At 43.1% G+C, this 23,747-nt stretch overlaps 1 protein-coding gene across 2 annotated transcripts in view; it reads left to right on the top strand.

Annotated features, from left to right (window-relative positions):
- LOC142487143 (cadherin-18-like) overlaps positions 1 to 23,747 on the top strand; it is a 941,872-nt gene that overhangs the window by 199,642 nt on the left and 718,483 nt on the right. The gene's annotated exons all lie outside the window — the stretch shown is intronic.

Consider the following 23,747-nt stretch of genomic DNA (forward strand, 5'->3'; position numbering starts at 1 on the left):
TGAATGGTTTAAGTTGTGTCGAAATCCCTGACAACTCAATGGTGCAAAAGATTGATCATCTTTTGGAGACCATGTTGAATATGGATAGGGGTATGGAGAAGATGGAGAGTAACATTGCGGGGATCTATTCTTTGCTTGGAGTCCCTGACCCTGTACCTATATGTCCGATGCAGGAGCAGGATTTGCCCACCCCACGCTCACGCCCTCTGTCTGCAGAATACGTGAATCTGTTTGCCCTTGAAGAGGATAAGATGATAACCCCGATAAGGCCGCGACAAGAGATGGCAACCCCGGTAAGGCCGCGACAAGAGATGACAACCCCGATAAGGCCGCGGCAGGAGATGACAACCCAGATAAGGCCATGACAGGAGGAAAGCATCCTCCCAGACCACCTAATTGCCAGAAGCACACCCGCTCCCAGAAGCACACCCGCTCCCATTGTAACGCTGCCTGACATTATCTTGAGCGACCTGTCCATGCAAGTCCAGGAGAAATACAAGATCAGAAGTGGTGGTGCAGCCCAGAAATTTGCCCTGTCCATCTTTAAACACCGCGTCAGTTTTGAGATGTACAGCGGGTGGACTCACAACGTAAATTATGAAGGGAATAAAATCAAGAAGGCTCTGCTGGAAAATTTAAGAAAAACTATTTTGGAGGAAGTGCAGCGTTATTTTACTGTTAGAGATCATGTTATGAGAACCGTGAGAGACACTATCAATGGCCTTTTGGGGCATATAAGGGCTTGTTCCTGGAAGGCCAGTCCGTTTGGGAAGGACTTTGCTGTTTGATTGCACTGTGCTGTAGTTCAAAATTTATACAAAAATGTTTTACTAAAAAAAAAGTTGATTGTTTTAAATTGTTTCATTGTTTCATGTTTTTAATGCTTGGTATGCATTAATGGCATTTAAGACACTGTGCTCCAATATAGTGATACACTACTGTATATACGCAATGCCTTACAGTAAATGCCCTTTTAATGCACTAATTTTTTCTTTTCTTTTCAGAGCTGGCTGCTGCATTAAAAAAAACGAAAGGGTGGGGGGCATGTGTTAATGTATTGGACTGTGGGTATACATACTGTAGCTGTCTTTAATTTACACAAACCCCTCCCTCTCTCAATGACAAAAGAACTAAGAACTACTGTACAGATTGAATGCAATGCAGCCATTACGAAGAAGATAAAGATGGTAAATTTGAATTAATCATGATTATTTGTATTTTTCATTCTTCACAGATTATCCAGAAGAAATAAAAAAATGTTAACTTTTCAAAAACATGATTCGTATTATGGTTCGTATTATGGTTAATTTAAAATCTATCCTTCAAAAGGGGATGTCTGTTTTTTTTTTTTTTTTTTACTTGAAATTCACTTTGAACGTGTGGTGGTTCACTTTGAAGGTGTGGATAAGAATTTCTATTCACGTAGGTTTGTTTGTAAAGCTTAGTGTATGAAGTGGTGGGGGTAGGTGCTACTCATCCCATGTCGAGAAAAGAAAAAAAAACAAAGGAATGTCTGTGATCGCACGTTCGCATGCTTGAGTGGGGGGGGGGGGAAGCAACACAGTACAACAAAGTCTCAATATATTTTCAAGAATGGCTCTGTCAGGGGGGGGGGGAGGTGATACAGTTACATACCACCGGCCCTTAAATTAAAACTGACTGAAGAACTAAGAAACAAAAAATGCAATGCAGCCATTACGAAGAAGATAAAGATTGTAAATTTGTATTATTCATGATTATTTGTATTTTTCATTCTTCACATATCATCCAGTTTAAAAAAAAAAAATCTTCTTTAAATTCACAAGAATCATTGAAACACCCCTACCCCCAAAGACAAATTACAGTAATATACTGTACAGTGCAGTATGCATTACAGTACAAGTCAAATTAAAAATCACAGTATGTTACCCACCTCATAAAGTATGTACATGACTAGTGTAGAATTAAAAAGCTACAGTAGTGATTGATTCTCAGAATAGCAAAAATTGTTATGCAAGCCCATGTCAAGAAACAAAACAAAAAAGTTTTTTTTTCAGTCTTAAAATTCACATTGAATGAGAAGTCATACACGCATGCGCCTAAATGTGATGACACGCACATGCGTTTCCACAAGGTTTCAATGAGACATACACGCATGCGCATTAAATAAAAACAGTATGAAAACAAGAGAAAGCCTATCAAAAGTTGAAAGTATTGAATAATACATACTGAATAGAATAAAAGATATAGATTTTTATTTTTGGGTTTCTTAAAAAAGTTAAACACGCAAGCGTATTGTAATTATAGTGCAAAATTCAATGTCAAACAGTAGTGATGATTACAGTTGTCCCGGTGGACCATACCTCTGACCGAAGGCCTCTTTGGTCCTGTAGTATACCAGTATTTAGCTTTGATTTTGATTTGAAAATGAATTTGCCTTCCTCTGGATCAATAAGCAAGTATAGATATAGGATAAAGTATCTGTTGTCTAAATTTAGCATAGGTTGAACTTGATTGACGTACGTCTTTTTTCAACCTCATTTACTATGTAACTATGTAACTATGACTTGGACATCCAAATGTACGTTGAAATTCGTAAAGCTCAGATTTTAAACCTGCGTACTGTACCTGCCCATCCTTAATAACCAAGTACAAAGTGCTTTCAGCTATACAGTCAATTTAGAAAAAAAAGAAGTGATTTTGCAGTACTCAGCAACATAGAAGGGAGCATACGGATTGATAATGAGTTAATATATATGCACAAGGAAAGTACAGTGAATAGCAAAAAGAAGTAAGTTTATTTGGTCAGAGGATGATACTTAAGTATTTACTAGTTACGGAAGCATCTTGAATTCTAGGAAACATGGAGCATAACATTTAGCTGAACATTGTTGAGAAGTTGAGTTTCCATAAGAGAGACAATTTTTAAAAATAAACTTTCAAAAAGGAGACATCCTTGTCCATAAAGAAAAAGTGAGGGAACAGTTATAACAGGACACAGAGATAAGAGATGAAAAATAAAAAGTGGTCATTAAATTTAGAGCCTTAAAGAAGAAAGAACATCTTTTATAAATGGTGAAATTAATAGAAAGCCATCCGATTAATAGACCTTTATTCTCTAAACTGCAATAGTGCAGATCCGTTGGTATCCCACGGAAAGTCTCTTTACCTTCATGAAACATTATTGCCTATTTTCTATAAACTGTGATAGCACCAATTGCAAACAAGTCACTCCTGATGAAGACGTCATTATGTCGAAACGCGTAGAGTCGGGCTTTCTCAGCCATCTTGGAGAAGGAAATAATCAGGGGAAACTCTGCGGTCGGCGGTCCCGGCGAGCGGTGCCGTCACATTCCGGAAGTGATGTTTGTGGAAGCTGGAACCAAGGATACTGTACGAGAAGAGTTGCACCGTAGCAAAGACCCCTTTTCCTATGCTGTTATTTCCTTCATAAGCCAGTTGCTGATTTATATACCACACCTCCGGATCGGGCTGCATCACAGTTCCCATTTGATTTATATGCTCATTTTCCTGCTGCTTTTGTGAGTAGGAATTTGGAAGCTCTTACACATTTATTTACACGTTGGTTTTACAGTATTACACTATCCACTGTTTTCTTCTTTTTGGGCACTCGGCGACGCTCCCCTGGAACTTCACCCATACTAAAAGTGAATAGCTGCTTGAATTGTTAACATTTGAAGAAATGAATCAAACCACTTTACACTGCTACTACAATACGTAGCTCCATGTACTACAACAACCAGAAATAGAAAAAGGGAGATAAATCTCCTAGTCCAATGCTCTAAGAGGAATCAAAAGCATGCATCACAATTTTCTTATCCATAAAAAGGTGTTTAACAGGTCCAGGTATAAGGTATGTGTTTTCAACAGTGGGTCATTTGTGGCTCACGAGGTGGGGTATAACATTTGGCAAATAAGACTTCTTAGGATGTAAGGGTATCCAAATAATGGACCCCAAACCCATAAATCTATAAATCCATAACCCCTAGAGCTAGACCAGCTGTACTCACAACCTTCATCTGTAAATCCTGGATCCTGCAAGCTCTCAGCCCAAGGCAAACAATGTGTACTTCCTCCTGGCGTGGGAGGGGTGATGGTGGTGCACTGCGTGTCAGACGCCTATGATGCGTTCCAAATGAAGGAAATGCGGCTGAAGCTGATTGCGATATGAAAAAGAATAATTTATTGAACGTGGACAAGCATGGTTAAAAACAAGATTCAGGGAAGAAGCCTCTGACGCGTTTCGTGCATGTACTGCACTTTTTCTTCAGCAGCTTTTCCTTTATTTGGAACGCATCATAGGTGTTTGACACGCAGTGCACCGCCATCACCCCCCCACTACAACAACCATTTTGCATATACTGTATATGAGGACCTGTGAATGCAAAACAGAAGAGCCAACAAATGAGCATAAAACTATTGTATAACACAATGTTAAACTTTTTGTTTTCCCTCTTGGGATTTCTCAAAATAACAAATTAAGAAAGCAGTATGAAAAATGTTAGCTGTGGAAACATACAGTTGCACAAGTCAATATTTAATAATGCATGCAGTCTTAATATTACAAATAACCTATTATCTTTAATACATTTTACAGGTACAATGTGTTCACTGTTAAGAGAAAAACATTAATTTATTCTATGCTTATTCAGTTCTACACGAAAATGAATAATAGTTTAAACAACTGTGTATGACTTCCATTAGACTTGCTGTTCATATTTTGAAAGAGTGTGATAGTATAGAAATAAATACTTTGGACTAAACAAAAGACAATAAATGTGTCAAAGACATGAACTATTATAGTATAAAAGGCTCTAACACGTTTTAGTATACTAATCTTTCCAAATGATTGAAATGAGCTTATAACTTTTGACAAATCAAATTGTAGCTCTCTATGGCCTAGATTTACTAAAGGTCAATTAATAAAGACAAATGTGCATTTTAAGTGTATAACTGACATTGTATGTATTGACCTATCCATTAAATGCTAGATCACCAGTTATTAAGCAGTGATAAGGTTATTTTTACACAGTGACATGCCAGCAATAATTTGAATGCAACCTAAAAGTGAGCATGCAAAATATTCATAAACACCAAATTGCTTATTCATATGCTATTCACTAAATTCTGATACCTAGCAATAATTGAGTATTGCAGAAAAAAATCACTAGTTTCTATCTCCTATGCCAGGTTAGAATTAAGTCTATCTTGCCTAATGACCTCTTAATACATATAGTAGGCAACATAAAGCCTAGCCAATTTAGAATAGGTGTCACAAATACCAAATATTAAGATTAGTAGAACCCCTTACCCAAGTTATCAGGTAGGCATGGTCAAGTCAAGACTAGCTGGCCACTTGCCCTAAAGTATTAATATTTGCACATACACTGTATGGATGCTATGCTTTTTGTGTTTTATTTAAAGGATGTTTATGGTTTATAACGTAAAGGAAGCTCTCCTCATTTAGCAAATTGGTAGTACAGTGGTAAATACAGTAATAGCTGTATGCTAATTGACATTGCAAAAAACAAGGATAATGTATAAAGCAACCAAAGAAGGAAGCACGGTGTGCTACACTCAGGTCATTAGATTGTTTGCTAGAAGTAGGATCAAAATTAATGTTTAATTCATTAGTATAAAATAAATGCCAAAGTAGAAATGTAAGTATAACTAATATTTAATCAATAGATCAATCAAAAAAAATATTTAAGTGCAGGGATAAAAAGTGTAACAATGATTGTGACGGTAGGGTACCGGCTTCACATAATAAAGGTGAAGCCCGGCTGGCGACCCCTAAAAACGCGTTTAACTGGCTGCCTCTGTGGACTAATTTCACTGGTACATTCTGTGTGGTGTAACCCCTTCAGAAGGAGTATAATCACTGTATGATCTGGAAGGGGGAAATCGGAACATTACATGTATATATGTAAAAGCACTTTATTCCTGGTAAACTGTATTCCCCCAGCTAGCAAGCCTGTAATGTAATTTGTGTGTAATAATTTCTATGCAGGCAGACTCGGTAATTCACTTAGCCGAGCTGCTTACAGCGGTGAGGTCGGACCCCGATCTGGAGGGCATGAGACTCCGGACGGCCGAGACTGCCATTGAAACCAGGTCCGATCGATTCCTGTGGCATCATGGGCTCTTGTACCGGGATCAAGTCCCAGGTGCGCCGGCCAAACCATGGACTGGTAGGAGACAATTAGTGGTTCCCAGGGAGTATAGGCAGCAATGACTGCACGTATCCCATGCGATCCTGCTGGTGGGGCATCAGTGGGTCCCCCGAACCAAAGCCCGGCTATTGCAAACTTTCTACTGGCCAATGGCATCCCAGGAGGTATTGGCTTTCTGCTGTTCCTGTGATGCCTACCAGTGAGTAGGCAAGTCGGGTGACAGTGTGAAGGTCCCCCTGAGACCGCTCCCAGTGATCAATGAGCCCTTCCAGCATGTAGCGGTAGATATAGTGGGTCTTTCCTGATCCCTTCTCGCCCGGGAAGCGTTATATCCCCACAGTGGTCAATTTTTGCCACCTGGTATCCTGAGGCTGTAGCGTTGTTCTCAATCAAAGCTCGTAAGGAGGCAGAGGCCTTGATTGAAATCTTTAATAGGGCAGGTTTCCAGAGCGAGATCCTGACTGATCAGGGGGCACAGTTCATTCAAGAACTGCTCCAATGTCTCTGGACTACGTGCAGGCTGAAAGCCCTCTGCACAGCCCCCTACCATCCCCAAACAAATGGATTGTGTGAGTGTTTAATGGGACTCTAAAGCAAATGCTGCAGGCATTTGGGAAGCAGAAGGGGGAACTGGGAAGCTCTCTTGCAGCACCTGCTGTTCACGTACCGAGAGGTGCCACAAGAGTCTACTGGCTTTTTGCCCTTCAAGCTTCAGTATGGGGGTGTGATGATGCGCGAAACACACCCCCTGCGGCATGTTACTTCCTTACCTGTTTAACTTCTGATCGCCACCCTCTAGCTGCGAGTCAAGATCCTGTGTCTTGAAGCAAGCGTCGCCATCGTGCTTTCTGGCAAATCCTGCCCTCTTCCTCCTTGCAGGAAATAAGCCTCGCTCTGACTCACATTGCTATCAAGTCAGTTGCAACCTGCCCTGGTTCCTTCAAGTACTTCCATCGCATGCTGTTCCTGCCTGGACCTCCTTGGGACCTTTACTCATCTCCTTTGGAGTCGGAAGACTGGGACAGTCACTCTTTACTACTGAGGTTAGTTTACCGTGCGGGTAGTGTAGGACCTGCTGATTAGGGTTTACCTTGACGTGGTAGCAGGCTTACAATACTTTGGCCAAAGCATTAAACTAAAGAACCCTTACTTTGAACTTAGTATTTGCTGCACTCTTCTGTTATTGGCACTATGCCTTTAAGGAGGCTGGACGTCCTCCAAGAAGCAATTCTACTGTCACCTTGTGCTCTGGACTCTACCTCCCCCTGCTCCTCTCTAGTTCTCGTTATTAGTTCCTGAGTATCCTGAGGCCTGCTGCTACTCTCCACGCAGAGGCCTGTTTTCCCGTGTTCCCAGAGGCCTGCTGTTACTCTCCAAACAGAGGCCTGAATTCCTGTGTTCCCGTGTTTCCTGAGACCTGCTGCTACTCTCCACGCAGAGGTCAGTGCTGCTACTTTCCACGCTAAGGCCTGTGTTGCTGATTTCCTAAGGCCTGCTGCTACTCTTCACGCAGAGGCCTGTTCCAGACTCCTGTGCTGAAGCATTGGATTTCCCCTGCATTGGTGCCTGAGAACACGCGCATCCCCTCTCTGCTGCCAGAGCACGCATGCACATGCAGCTGGGCTAGTCGTTTCTCTGAGCTTGGCTCTGCACCTCCATACACGTCGCGCATTCTCCTGAGCGCGGCGTGCTCACGTGACTACGTGCGCCGATCCCCAACTGCACGGCAACTCACTCCCTTTCGTCTCTCGTGCGGATTCCCCACCTCGCTATCGGTCCCTTCCTTTCCCTCGGCTTGTGTGTAGGAGCACAAGCGTAACAGGGGGTCGTGCCCAGGGAATCCTTGATCTGTTCCATGTGGCTGGGAGGGGAGTCTTGGTGCTACAATATGTGGTAGAGCTCAGGGATCAGTTAGAGAGACTCATGGGGTTAGCACAGGCAAACCTCCAGAAGCTCAGACAAGGCAGAAATGCTGGTATGATAGAAGTGCCTATAGCAGAGAGTTCATCCCTGGGCAGCAAGTGCTTGCTCTGAAGCCCACTTGGCAGGAACAAACTACTTGCTGCCTGGGCCGGCCCGTACACAGTTCACTGGCAGATGAACTAGTGTAATTATGTGGTAAACCTGGATCTAGAGACAGGCAGGTACAGGACTTACCACATAAACATGCTCAAAGAGTACCATGCGATTGGGCAGCAGCATTGGCTATATGTTGACTCCTGCTGGGGGATACGGTGAGCTAGGCACTGCCTGCCTGATTTCATGGGAGAAGCCTGGCATGGAGGCTCAGTGGAGCAGGTGGGGATCAGTTCCACAACTTGCAGCTTCCCATCGGGAGAGTATTGGTTCCTATTTTCAGATACGCTGGTCAGGGCCCATCTAACCGGTCAACTCTGGGGATTATCGTCTCTTCCACAAGAATGCATACAGGGTCTCTGTGGAGGTGAAGCGGAGCATTGAGGGGGAGGTTGAGGAGGTGCTAGCCCTAGGGGTAATTACACGGTCTCAGGTTCCTTGGGCTTCACCAGTAGACTTGGTGTCCAAGAAATATACGACCACTTGGTTCTGTGTTGACTACCGGCAGCTCAATGCTCAGACCATGGCAGATGCCTATCCCATGCCCTGTAAGGATGAGCTCTTTGATGAGCTTGCCAGGTGTCTGCCCAACAAGGATTTTTCAAGGGAGGTACAGGCAGATCCCATTGACCCAGGAGGTACAGGAGATGTTGGATTTCACTACCCTGAGTGGCATGTATGAGTTTTTGGTCATACCATTCGGGATAAAGAACGCGCCAGACACTTTTCAACGTCTGCTCAACCGGTTGCTGGTAGGGATTCAGGACTATGCGCGGGCGTACCTAGATGATATAGCCATTTTTAGTGACACCTGGGAGGTACATCTGAGGCATGTAGTAGCGGTCCTAGAGAGTATCAGGGAATCCGGCCTCACCTTAAAGCCGTCCAAGTTCCAAGTGGGCATGGCAGAGGTATTGTACCTTGGTCACCGGGTAGGTGGAGGGAACCACAAGTCCAAGACTGCCAAAGTGGAAGCAATAGTGGACTGGCCAGTTCCCGCACTAAAAAGCAGGTCTTAGCGTTCTTAGGCACCGCCGGCTACTACTGAAAGTTTGTTCCCCAGTATAGCGCCCTGGCCAAACCTTTGACGGACTTGACAAGTAAATGGCTCCCGGTCCTGGCACTCTGGTCTCCCGAGTGTGGGGAGGCATTCCAGGCTCTGAAGGCTGCTCTGGCCAGCGCTCCATTCTTTGCAGCTCCCGACTACAGCAAGTGGTTCCTGGTGCAAACCGATGCCTCAGACTATTCATCATTGCTGTGCTAAGCTAGGTAGGCGAGGACAATGGGGAGCACCCGATAATCTACCTGAGCTACAAGCTGCTACCTCGGTAGGTCGCTTACATCATGATCGAAAATGAGTGCTTGGCCATTGTTTGGGCACTGAGGAAGCTACAACCCTACATGTATGGGTGGGCTTTCACGATAATCACAAATCACAATCCCCTAAGTTAGTTCCAGAGAGTGTCTGGGGAGAATGGAAAGTTGCACAAGAAGGGCAGTGAGCACGGCAACACAGGCGGTCTCTCCCGGCAGGACAACCCCAGTGACAAATGGACTTCCAGGCTTGGGGAACCACCTGATGGGGTGGATGCGTTTTTTTTTTTTATTATTAATTGTTATGTTTTCTATTTCTGTTTATTCTTTTGAGTTAATTGTTATGTGTTTGTAGTGCTTGTTTTTATTTAATTTTTGGATTGTTTAGGCTTTTGATTCATTTTATTGTTCTGATGTTTAGGTGCCTGGGTATGTTTTATTGTTGTACCTCTTTGTGCAGTTATTTTTTTTTAGTTGCCCATTGACTGCTATGGGCTTATCATGCCCATATTATATGGGTATGATGTATCACTATGCCAATCAATGGGTACAGGGTGGGTATAGTGGGCCCGGGGTGAGTGGTTGGCTTCCCGGGTGGATAGCAGGGGAGGGTGGGTTAACCCCTTAATTACTATAGTGTTTATTAACCGCTAAGGTGATTAAGGGGTTAGGGGCCATTAGATTCTATTATCTATTGTATTCTTCCTGGGAACTGAGGACATGGCCCTGCATTATGCTGATGAGGATGCTCTTCATGATGGCAGGGGAACGTAGAAAGGTTTATTTACTTTATTTATGCTGGCTGGCTAATGTCTTATTTAATAATGGGCAAGTTAGCTTTTATCCATATCTGGATAATAGTTATTTTGCCATTACAGTACTTTATGTGTGGAGGGGAGAGGTGTATTTATTTAATTGTATTGGGGAAAAAAAGTGGGACACAGGATTGATACCGCAGACAGCGAGGACCTGCAAGGTAGTGTATAAGCACTGGTGATGTGTGAATTTCTTATGCCTGTGTAACTACATTACTTCTGTCATGTGCTCTATAATATTCCCCCTGCTTTTGCTGAGTTGTGATCCTACAGTACCAGCATATTGCTTGCAAGTCAGACATACTGACACCATTGGTTGGGGAAATATTCCCATTCAGTTCCCTTTCTTTTACAAAGTTCTTTGTGTGTGGGTCAGCCCTGTGATGGCCCATTCAATATCAATTCTTCTCAATGGGAGAAGCAAAAATTAAATGTCCCTGCCTGGGGAGCAGACTTGCCTGGAAACAGCTGATCCTATTACCACTGAAGCCCCAGTCATGATGGTGCAGGAGCAGAGAAGAGTGGTGAGCGCATAAAAAAACAAAAAAAATGATAAGCGGAAATAATGTGTGACCACAGGTATTGACATACATATAAGGTGATGGCAGGGTATAATAAAAATGCTAATAGTAGCTCAACTCACACGGGCATGTGTGAGCCCCTCCTATCAAAGTTTCTTTCAGCTCTTGCCTCAGAAAACGATCCCTGTCACATCGGGGATGAACAGCTTATTCTCACGGGGTAATCCCTCTTGAGAAGTTCCTAAACATGGGGCGACAGGCACAAGATGTATGAATAAATAGGTAGTTTATTCAAACATAAAAGTAAGCATAAAGAACTTACATAAAAGTACAACACTGTCAATCTCCGTGTCCACTTGGTAGGCACCGCCAGGAAACCCCCTGTTCGCGCATCCGGTCGCAGGGCCTATGACGCGGGCCTGCCTCAGGGACTACGGTGGCTTCGGGTGTCCAAACAGATTGATGCAGCTCCACCAACACGGGATTACGCGTTTCGCGAATGTATCGCTTCGTCAGTTCTGACCATTTTCAGTCCCTTTAATTACTTGCTTGTATTTACCAGCTTTTTTGGGGAGCGCTGTAGTTTCCCCACTTGATGGTGCAGGAGTAATGGCAAAATGCTGCAGCGGTGAGAAGTCTGTGGATCAGAGAACCATGCCCCATTACACCTGCCGTCTGTGGCCCCCAATCACATGATTTGTCAGCGGATGGAGGTATCCTTTTCGGCAGCATCCCCATTGAAACAGGTTGCTGATAGAGCTTTGGAACCACCAAGCACCTTAGAGGTCCTCTATCATGGAGCTGCCGAATACATCTGTTTTTGTTCCTGGGGGGAATAGTGTTGCTGCTCAACTGCAAACCTTGTGCACTCCAAATGCCTGGGTGAGCATGCCAACTGGTGGGGCTCTGTGCCACTGGTTGATTAAGAGATATGTACCCTGGTACAGTTACCCTTACAGGTTTCAAATTTAAAAAAAGACAGCCAGCTGATGTATTTTGCCCATCAGCTTCTCCACTTAAGCGGACAGTCAAATCAACATAAAGTTCTTCATTCACCATAAGGAAAGGTGAGAGCATTGGCAGCCTGTCAGTGTTGATGAGCCAATCATGTCTGATGTTCTAAGTTTTTAACTCCCTGAAGAAGGGTGATTGGTAACCAGTGAGGTTTACCCGTGGCTGTGCAGCAGGTGAAGCGGGTGTGAGCCTCCCTGAAAGTGCAATCACCTCATGGATTTACATGATTTCATGCCCAGCCTGTTATTCTCAAGCCTATGATCAATAATCAGCTGAAGAACTCAGGCTGGAAGCTCCCAGCTCAGCAGCGGCACTTTCCCAAGTGCCAGTTTCAGCACCAGAGCATATGGAGGAGTCATGGAACATTGGGTGTGGAGGACTTCTGATTTTAGAAATGTGGTGCTGTTAGCAACTGCACTCTAGGATCCCGTCCAGCAGTGCATCTCATGTAGGGATGTACAAACCTATTGCCTTAAACCTACAGTATTTGAGCAGAGATCAATCCTCACTGAAGAACAAACCTGGACTGAATTCTTCACTCAGGGTACAGTTGCACCTCTCATTCTTGGAGGAGAGGTGGCCCCGAAGACAGGGTACTTCTCCAAGACCATGAAACTTTGACATGGGAGTGCCCAGGGACTGTAATCCCAGGACAATGGACTACATTTAGTCTCCCACAAGTAATGTGGAAGCTCTATGGACATTTTGGACATATTTCTGATATTGTTGTTAGTGCATCGAGAGTGGGTAGCAAACATCACCTCATAGGGTCTAGACAAGTTATCTCCTGGCCCAATGGGATCAAGGAGTCAACCACAAGAGGGCTCTGCATAGTTAATTGGCTCAAAGCAGATGTGAGGGGCAGGGTTATGGGCATCCAGTGGATCACCAAATGTGTGGTGAATACCATGAGCAGGTAGTAAAAGAGTTGGTGATTCCCTGCTGCTTGTTCCTAGAAATTAGATAATTGACACTGTGACGTTGAAGGGGTAACCAGGCTCAACAATAAAGGTTAAGCCTGTCTGGTTACCTCTGATCCCTGTATTGGGGTTCGGGAGTGTCAGCTCTTGAGCCCAGTGATTGTCAATGCATGTCTGTAAATTATGCGACAATAAAGAATTTTTGAGTTTTTAACTTTCCAGGTTTGCCAGCAAGCAGAGATTGCTTGGCTATGAGTTTCAGGAAAGGGGGAGGGGGGAGGGGGGTTATGGAGAAAGTCTTGTCCGAATGTGTCTAGATAGTCGGGTTCCAGAGGTGCTGGATACCGTAAAAATGTACCCGGGAATCAGGACGGATTCTGGGATACATTGAGACACATTGCTCCGGCAAAATCTCCCCTTGAAAATGCCTGTGTGACTGAGTGCTTGGATTCCCTGCTTCAGCACAGACCAGTAAGGTAAATGTGGCATAGAGATATCCCTGAAACGGTAAAAAGGACCCTAGTATAAGAGGGGATGTCCAGTTAATGCCCTGATCACCCAGAACCTGATATAGGGGTTCTGGGGTTATTCCAACCATGTATAAGGTTGCAAGGAGTTTTTACATTTGTCTGGTATAGTGTGAGGAATATGGCTAGTAAAAATTAAAGTGCAGGATACTTATTCTATTCCCCATAGCCATAGGACTTAGAAATGTTAAAGTATAAATTTTATTAAACAAGTATGTTTAAAGTGTATATATGCTTGTGCATGGTATATGAACTGGGACATCCAGGTCCAGGGTTCCGAGAGACCATTTGGCTACCAAGCCTGGGGACATCAAGTCTGCTTGGGTCCGGGACAGGAAAGCCTCAGAGGTTGCCACGGTGTGAAAGCCATTTGGGAACCGGGGGTAAGGCTTAAGTACTCACGTATTCAAAAAGAAGAAAACACAGCGCACAACTCATATATTGAAATCAATATATTATAAACTGATTAAGTGAAAGTGGTAAATATGCACGTACAAGAAATCAATATATTCAGGCAATACATGAATTTTGGCACATGTTACTAGCACCAATCCGCATCTGGCCAGACTGCAAAGGTAAGGAGAGTAAACCAACAGCTTGGGTAGTGTGTTGTAATCCCAGGTGTCCTCTGTCTTGCTCAGTTACTAATCCTCTGAGCTGCCAGCCGTCTGAAACACCGTTGATATTGCTGCTCCGAATCTCTCACAGACTCACTTCCTGGTGTGACGTCACTCGAGTCGCGTGATCGGGTCTGTACGGAGGCTCCAAGGCTCAAATCGGCATACAGAGGCAGACGATCGTGTGTGCCTTGGAGCCTCCGTACAGCCCCGATGATGCGACTCGAGTGACATCACACCAGGATGTGAGTCTGTGAGAGATTCAGAGCAGCAATAGCAATGGTATTTCAGACGGCTGGCAGATCAGAGGATTAGTAACTGAGCAAGACAGAGGACACCTGGGATTACAACACACTACCCAAGCTGTTGGTCTACTCTCCTTACCTTTGCAGTCTGGCCAGATGCGGATAAATGCTGGTAACGTGCCAAAATTCATGTATTGCCTGAATATATTGATTTCTTGTACGTGCATATTTACCCCTTTCACTTAATCAGTTTATAATATATTGATTTCACTATGAGTTGTGCGCTGTGTTTTCTTCTTTTTGTATACTAGATCCAAGGGATGTTGAGCCATCCAACTATTTACAGCAGCAGACTCTCTTTTTTGGTTAAAGGTTTTTATATTATTATCATTATTCACCTTGTCTTCACAGATTGCTAAATAGCGATCATTTTCACATTGTGGTGGTTATAAGTTATAAGATATGTAAATACATATTTACTCATATATCACTTAACAATTAGTAGCGCAAATTATTATTCTCTTTTTTCACTTAATTACTCACGTCCTGGGCTGAATGGTAGTCCTCAGACAACCATTTGCCCAACCCAGACTTTGAGGAGCCTAACTCAGCGGGAGGCTTCTGCATGACAAGTGGCAGAGGTGCCAGGTTGCGCATGCCCTTGTCAGATGCTTGCCCAGCTTCACTAAACTGGCAATGCTCTGATTGGCTGCTAGGATTTTTCTCATGCTCGGATTGGCTGTAGTTTTTCATGAATGAACACTGAAATACTATAAGGATGCCTCAGTCAATCCGAAGACCAGATTCTAAGTGCCAGAACAGCATCAGTAAATTTGAAACGACCAAAAGATGCTCTTTGAGAAATAGCAGTGAGCTGGCTTCAGAAATTTCAAGGCGAGACATTTGCTAAGTCCCACTTTTGGGGCCAAATTCTGAGAATAGAACGCAGTGGTCGCGGCTAGGATTGCAAGCCGAAAACAGTTCCAGGACATTTGGAACTAACTCCCAGTCAAGGAATTTCAGCATCTCCGGAAGAAAGAGAGCGGTGGCGTCAGGAAATTCATGCAGAATTGAGCTCCTGGACATTTGGGACCAAGTACTGGTCAACTAAAAATGTTGTTTCTTTGTCTATTTCAACCACGAAAAGGTAATTCTTTGCCCTAGACCCCAGCAAGTGTGTTCTTTTCATGTATTTTGTGTTTCATTGTGCTTAGCCTATTTCAAGTGAATAAATGAAAGTTTATTATACCAACTTGTTTTGCTCAGTGTTATGATCCCGGTTTAAAAGGTGTTGATGCCTGGTCTCCCATGACAGACTCTAACTGACAGACGAGAACTTGCAGGGAAGGCCTGAGCCAATCAATTAGTAGGCTAAGCATGGACCTTGCCACTTGGTGATGTGGGCAGTTGCCCCAGGGTACAGATCTTGAATGGGAAGTGTGACAGAGAAATTGTTAAGCCCCAGCATGCTACGCTCTGCTGTTAGTCTCAGCCATTTATTGCTATCGTTAGCATTAGAAAGCCCCATTTTTCTTGGGAAGTGTATGGGCCCTGGTGATGTGTGTATTTTGTATGCCCTGTGTATTATGCAACTGCATCCCATCTGCCATTTGTTTTACAAGCCACAATGGCTCTTCTCAATGCCTTCAGAAACAACTGTACAACTGTACAACAGTAGCTTTACACTCTTCTGCCCCTCCTTACATCTCAGCCCTAATTTCTTGTTATGCAACATCCAGACTTGCGTTCTTCTCAAGGATGTCTTCTTTCTACCCCCTTTGTATCTAAAGCCCTCTCCCGCCTTAAACCTTTTTCACTGACTGCCCCACACCTCTGGAATGCCCTTCCCCTCAGTACCCGACTAGCACCCTCTCTATAAACCTTTAAGACCCACCTTAAGAAACACTTGTTTAAAGAAGCATACGAATAGCACTGTGGATATTCTGAACACATGCTAAATATAGCTTGGCCCCCTGCAGACACACTTACCAGAATTCCCTCCTACTGTCTCTGTACGTTCTCCCTACCTACGAATTAGACTGTTAGCTCCTCGGGGCAGGGACTCCTCTTTCTTAATGTTACTTTTATGTCTAAGCACTTATTCCCATGATCTGTTATTTATATTATCTGTTATTTATTTGATTACCACATGTATTACTACTGTGAAGCGCTATGTACATTAATGGCGCTATATAAATAATAACATACAGTACAATACAATACAACTGGTTATATTTTTTAATTAATGTGCAGAGCTCTTGCGCATTCACTTTAAGTGCACATAATCTTTCCCCAGGGTACATTTTCAGGCTATTAAGTAATATTACCATGATCTAATTTAATGGCAATGCATTATTTTTCTACCTCTGAGTAGTTTTGTACCCTGGGAGAAATGTACGCTTAGATATAATATACCTTACGATCTATACTATACCGTATCTGTACAAACACATCTCCAAATCCTACTTGGGATGCATCAATTTTAAAGATAAATTAGATCAAAACAAGGGTCTTGTATTAGCATTTTGTTAGTCCTGGAAAGCCTCTTCTTCTGTGATCCACCTTAAATAATAAGTTCTTCTGGAAAGGATTTGAATGATTTTAAAATGATTATATAATACTGCAGTATACATATAATAGGGTGTCCTCCTACTTGGTTGATAAACCTTCTAATTTACAAAGTAATTTCTCAGTAACCTTATAATATCCTTAGCATTTGGTCAACAGTTTATTCTCAGGGGAAGATACAAAGATCAGCACTCTGTCTGGAATTCTCAAGCCAAAGTTGAATACTAATCTTTGAGATTCCTGAATCCTAAACCTGTTGCAGGTGGTATTTTATTATAAGTATTACTTCAACTATTATCTCCCTCATTCAGGATGCATGCTCCACTAGTGTTATACTTTATTTGGCTGCTCATCTCATATCTCTACTGATATCATGGATACCTTTTATCTCGCATAGAATACACTGTAGCTGAAATCCTGAAGGTTAGGGCATTACCCATATTGATAGCAAAACATAAGGTAACAGCTTATTCCATTTTGCCAGCTTTGCTATCTACCTTCCTTAACATTTATTTTCTTCAGAGTTTTGTTGAACTATTCTACTGGCCCATGTATCTGGTAATAGTAAATAGAAGTGTGTAGCGTCTTAACCCTTAATACCGTGCACATATGCTTCAAACTCCTAGACCTAAATGAAAGCCCGCTGTCAATATTTCCTTGGAATTTTTGCTCTGCATAATACCTGAAGACTGGATGTCCCAATATTTTTAGAGGTTATAAAGTCGACAATCACAAGAATTTTCTAATACCTCTTTGCTGACCTCTAGAGTAGTCCTATGAGGTCGACTCTGACTCTCTCTAAGGGTACTTCAATTATGAGTAATAAGACTAATGTGGCTAAAATGTGGCTCAGGTGTAGTCATCTGACAAACTGGACCTGAGTCACAAAACCTCCACATAAACCCTCATTTGAGTTTTCGCTATTCTTAGATGTCCCTCACATAAATGGCTTTGAGCCAGATCAGTACTGTTTTGTTTTGCCCCTGGATTGCAGTACCACTGTCTGTTTTAATTCTTGTCCTAACTGTTGGTTTTAGATTCACCCTTTTAGAGGCCATTCTCTAAAACACAGAAAGGGAATAGAACTCACTGGTTCCATAGTTGCCTTCCCTTATTCACTACCTTAAAACAGGAGTCTATGCTGCCGTTTAAAAAATAAATAAATAAATTATATATATATATATATATATATATATATATATATATATATATATATATATATGTTCCTTTAATATGTGCATCAATACAATCCCCTGACGAAGCATAGGTTCCTATGCGAAACGGCCCGTCGGTTTTAGATGACGTCATTCCTTTGACGTAGGTTGGGGCGACCAGGATGTGGCCAGGAGGTTTTGCTGTACCGAGTCTATCATCAGCCACGCGGCGGAACGGGTTGTATTAGCCTTGTCTTTTGACTTACACACCTTTCATGCCTGTTATATAGCCTTGTGTGACGTGATACAGCAATATATAGCTTTTTTGCGGGAGGCTGTTCATGCGCATGGTCTCTCACCACAGGGGACTGTGTGTTTATATGTGCCTGATTCACAACAGTATTTAGGCTGGAGTACACAGAACTCTTGCGGGAGGCTATTTATACCTATGGTTCCCTATTGTAGGGGTTCAACTGTGAATGTATATGCGCCCGATTCATTACAGTGGCAATTTTGGAGTACAGATGTGTGGACACCCACCAGGTGTCTCTCTGATGTCAACCTGGGACACTAACAGCTAAGATATATATCATTAGTGTTAGATTTACCCACATGTACCTTACCTGATTGCTAGCTGCTATAAGTGTATATACTCTGCTCCTCTGGCCATCTAAGTCTCATATCAGCTAGTACCCCCAGTGTCATATATACTGGGAATACATATATACCTTCAGTATATCTGATATATGGGACCTTGCTCTGCCCTGGTCACCTACCCACCTCATGTTTTAATGCACTTCTCTTTACCCATTTACCCCACACCCCCTGAAGCTCCTTTCCCTTGTATATAAATAAACCTTTTTTGTTTTGCGTTGTGTAGCTCAGGGCTATTGGCCCGGGACATATTGTGTGGTCCCTCCTACCCTCTCTCGTGAGTGCAGCCCTGGGTTTCTTGCTCCACTGGGGGCTTAAACCCCCCACTTTGGATTTATGTATCCATTAGTTTTTACCCTATGGACCATGAGCTATAATATATCTTATATTGAATAGTCGGAGAGCGATAAGCATTTGTGTGTTTGTTAGTCAATACAATCCCCGCAATAATAAGTAATTAGCTAAGTTGCCGATCAATCGGTGAAGATTCGGTTCGGGAGTTGACTAAATTGTCAGTGCAGCAGAATAGAACCAAAAATGCAAAGTTCTGTGGTTAAGATCATGTGACTAGGCAGTCACTAGATACAATTGGTGCACTGCTAGAGAGAGGGCAGGACTCAAAAAGGGGTGTGCCAGAGCCTGTTTCAGAAGACGAAGGGGTGTGACTTTGTAAATTGTTGCTATAGAAGTAAAAAAATGCTTGTTACATTATAATACATAAAAAATGGCATTCAGAGTTATTTAAAGAAAAATGCTACAAGTATTTTGTCATAGTACAGTACTGATTTATTAAAAAAAACACACATGTAGGACATTGCTTAGGGCTGGGACCCGCTGTGCCCGGCGGCGCGGGCGGCCGCGTGAGCGTTCCCCACCAGCAGGGGAATCCTTCTGAGCATGTCCCAGTCCCCCCTCACTGCACGGCTCACTACGCGCTGTGACGCATCAGCCGCCAGGGGATGCAAGAAAATTGTGATCCTGAGCAATGACGCATCACGTGGTGCGCTGATGAGCCTATCAGCGGAGGGGCGGGAGCGGGAGCTGTCAGACAGCTTCCTCCACAAGGTATGGGGTGGTGTGTGTGTGTGTGAGTGTGTGTGTGTCAGCGTGTGTGAGGAGGGCATTTGTGGGGGAAGGGGGAGGGAGCGGGAGCTGCTTACCTTCCAGCAGCTCCCTCCTGCAGCCCGGGAGACCGAGCTTGAGCCCGTGGAGGGAGGGGGGGGAGTAGCGGGTCCCTCCACTCAAACCATGCCCCCCCCTCCCACTCCCACCCCTCCCACTCCCGCCCCCCTCCTCCCACTCCCACCCCCCTCCCACCCCCCTCCCGCTCCGGCTCCCAGCTCCCTACAGACCGCATATCGCGGTCTGTGCCTGTCAGCAGTGCGGGCGCGCTGACTGAGGGAGCGGGGCCTTAGCCTTAGTCTGCAGCTTTAAGCTATGAAAAGGCATGACGGATATATAATTACCTGTTATGTTCTAAAGACACCAACAAAAATGTCCAGCTTTGCAATACCTCCTTGTAACTTATTGGGATCAGATGCATGCTTTTCTTGAGAACTCCTGCGGAATCTTCTGGCCTTACAACCTCTGATTTCTTCTGGACTTTAATTTATTAATTCATGCAAAGGGTTTAATGTATTTATTGTCTTTTCCTTTTTCATGGCGAGGAGGGGTGGAAGTCAGTTATCGAGGGCCTTATTCAGTTTTTTCCTTCTTCTGACTCAGTGGGGACAAAAGATCTGGATCTGTGAAAGAGAACAAATGATCTAAATTGCTTAAAATTTCCTCAGCAATTATGTATGTATGTCTTTATTTATATAGCACCATTAATGTATATAGCGCTTCACAGCAGTAATATACGTAATGATCCTATAAATAATATAAATAGTGAGAAGTGCTTCAGACATAAAAGTAACATTTAGGAAAAGGAGTCCCTGCTCTGAAGAGCTTACAATCGAATTTGTTGGTGGGAAGAACGTACAGAGACAGTAGGAGGCCGTTCTGGTAAGTGTGTCTGCAAGGGGCCAAGGTTAGTGTATGAGGTGTTAATTATCAGCCATGGAGCTACTCATATGCTTCCATAAGCAGGTGTGCTTTAGGGTGGGTCTTAAAAGGGGAAAGAGAGGGGGCTAGTCGGATATTGAGGGAAGGGCATTCCAAAGGTGTGGGGCTGTCATTGAGAAGGATTTAAGGCGGTATAGGGCTTTAGACACAAAAGAGTTAGAGAGAAGACAACCTTGAGCAGAACGCTAGAGTCGGGATGGTGTATAGCGAGAAATTAGGGCTGAGATGTAATGAGTAGCAGAATAGTGTAAAGCTTTAAAAGTGAGGAGGAGAATTAAGTTTGTGATACAGGATTTGATAGGGAGGGATTTCAGGGATTTTCCGTTACGAATGCCAAGAGTATGGAGAATGTGAAGGAGAAGAGGGTGGTCAACAGTATCAAATGCTGCAGAGAGGTTGAGTTATATGAGCAGAGTGTAATGACCTCTGTCTTTGGCAGCATGGTTGTCATTAGTTATTTTACTGAGGGCTGTTTCAGTGGAGTGAGCAGTGCGAAAGCCAGATGGTAGAGGGTCTAGGAGAGAATAGGTGTTGAGAAAATGGAGCAAGCGAGAGAAAACAAGATGTTTCTTTCCCACTGAGACATGTGAGCTCTCCGTTGGTTTAAAGCTTTGTCCTGTGAATCTCTGGTGGGTTTTTTTAAGAGTTGTCTGTCGTATAATTTGTTCTGTTGTATAATTTGTTCTAAGGATTTTTCTTGAATATAAAGATAAGGAATGCCAGAGAATATGATTAATCCTATACTGTAAGTTCATAAATTAAATGGAAGTGTATTTTAGTTGCTCAAGAAAAAATAAGAACATTTGGTTCATTATTATGTTATTTAGAATGGTCCCCTCACATAATATTTGGTAATTGATGTTTGCCTGCTATGTTAGATATATTTGCTTTTATGATCTGAAAGACCAAGTATTTTTAATGCTATACAGTAGTAATGAATGCTAAAGCAACCCATGACTTATGAATGCCCCATTTATCTCCCCTGCCCCTCCCCCCCACCCTCCCCCATGATTAATAACGTACACTGACACATTTAAACTCCACATTATTTTTGGCCACATAAAGGCAACAGCTTATATTTAACATCCAAACAATTGTGATATTACCATCATATTATAACCAATAACCAACAGAACCATTCCAGACTTCCCGTGGCTATGTCTTGAGCCCATGCATACTCGTGACCTCCATGCTGACCAGATAACTGGTTCAGCCACCATTTTATATTTCACCTTATGATGATGCTTCTTTCTGATATCCAAGCAGGGCATTACACCACCACCTCCAAACTATCCAAGGCATTAAACCACCATTTGTCTTATTCTCCAGCCTAGCAGCCTCCTAAAACCACATGTAACTGTGTTTCCCCCACCCGGTGGGAGAGTCTTCCATTACAGTGTATGTGGTGCATGCTACGTGCTGGTAAGCAGAAGGGTTGAGTTGTCCACCGATGTTTGTGGGGACACAGGACAAGCTTCTGAGGTACATAACTGACATAGATCTCTAGTGGTACAGTGCCTCCATCTTCCGCAGTCTCCAGATGTATGGAGGCGATCTCCTACGGTAGAACACAATCCCCTCATCTTTCCCAGAAAGATCACACACCAGGTAGGAGGTATAATAACTGGAACGGTTTATTCTGTTCAGCTCAATGCAGTCACAGCAGGCCTCTGCCCTATGCAGTCTCTGGTGTTGTATCCAGCTGCACTATGGGTCAAGGGCCTCTGCAATAGTCCTTGCTCTTCCCTGATCTTCTTATTAGGATAAGGGGAAAGGTGCACACTCACTCTCTCCCAAGGGGAAGAGGAACAGGGAAGGCAGTATTAAGGCAACCTGTGTGTTACCTGCCTCTCTCAAGTGGGGAGAGGTACTGACTAAATTTGGGTGGCAATCCCCTTAAGTACAGCCAGGAGGAGGGCACCAGGTCTGACCCAGGATTGGGTGAACCAAGGCCTGGTTCCAACTCCTCCCCTGTCACTCAAGGACACTTCTGAGAGTGGGGAAAGCCCATGATAAGTACTGGTAGCCTGCTCTTTCCAGGGCTCACTGCCAGTGAGGGCAGACTGGTAGCCAAGAACAAGTCCTGGCTACACACACAAGCTGTGAAAAATTTAAATGGGAAGAAGAAAATCCTGAAATAAAACAAACTTTTATATATTTCTTTTATTATTCTTGTATATTCTTTCTATTTTCCTTTTATAATTTGGGGTACTGTACATTAAACCTACAAAAAGTTACAACGCAATTATGAAACATCAAACAACAAAAATGCCATGACCCAAGACCCAGTATGTTACCAATACTAACTTAATCAACCAATACTAACACCTAAAAAAATAGGGTGAGTGGAAGGGTAACTTCTCTGCTGCAGGAAGGTAAGAAGAAGTACAGTGTATCCCCCAGTAACTTAACTATATAGCTTTGGTCTACCCCTCCCATTCCTTTACTTACCCTTACTAACTCTCACCTAACGAATAGAAACCCTAGGGGTGGAGGGGCCCCTCCTCCATGGCTCATGGCTTATTTTCCTCTTTTATTTGAAATGATGCTGATTTACAGGGGACCAACAATGTAACATATATAATATCTGGGATTACTGTGAACGCAAAAATGATTTCCTCTTTTCGAAATGGAAATGTTGGTAAAGGTTATGAAGATGACTTGTCCATGAATTCAGCTGAATGTCAAATGCAAGCAGTATTCTAAAATTATAGCACATACATTAATAAGCCTGAAGTTATTTTGTGTTCAGAATAAAGAAGTAGCAAAGTGGGATCACTAATATATTTATAACATTGTTGGAGTGCAAGGATGGAAGCTTTTAGGCCTTTGCAAGGTGCATATATTCCCTAGTGATCTGCTCTTGTTTCTATACTTAGCTGCATTCAAACTGAGCAAATATGTGCAATGTAGGGAGATGAATTATTCCTTAAGTGTTCTGAGTTTTTAAGTAGCTTGAGGCAGAAAGCAGAAAAAAACGAACTTTTCACAATTCTAAATGAATCTATGTAACAGCAAAATCATGGTGATGTTTAAAATAGCAAAGCCATAAAAGATGAAAGTGAAATATCTTATACTGTATCTT

Source organism: Ascaphus truei, chromosome 2, assembly GCF_040206685.1.
Source record: "Ascaphus truei isolate aAscTru1 chromosome 2, aAscTru1.hap1, whole genome shotgun sequence".
NCBI lineage: Eukaryota > Metazoa > Chordata > Amphibia > Anura > Ascaphidae > Ascaphus > Ascaphus truei.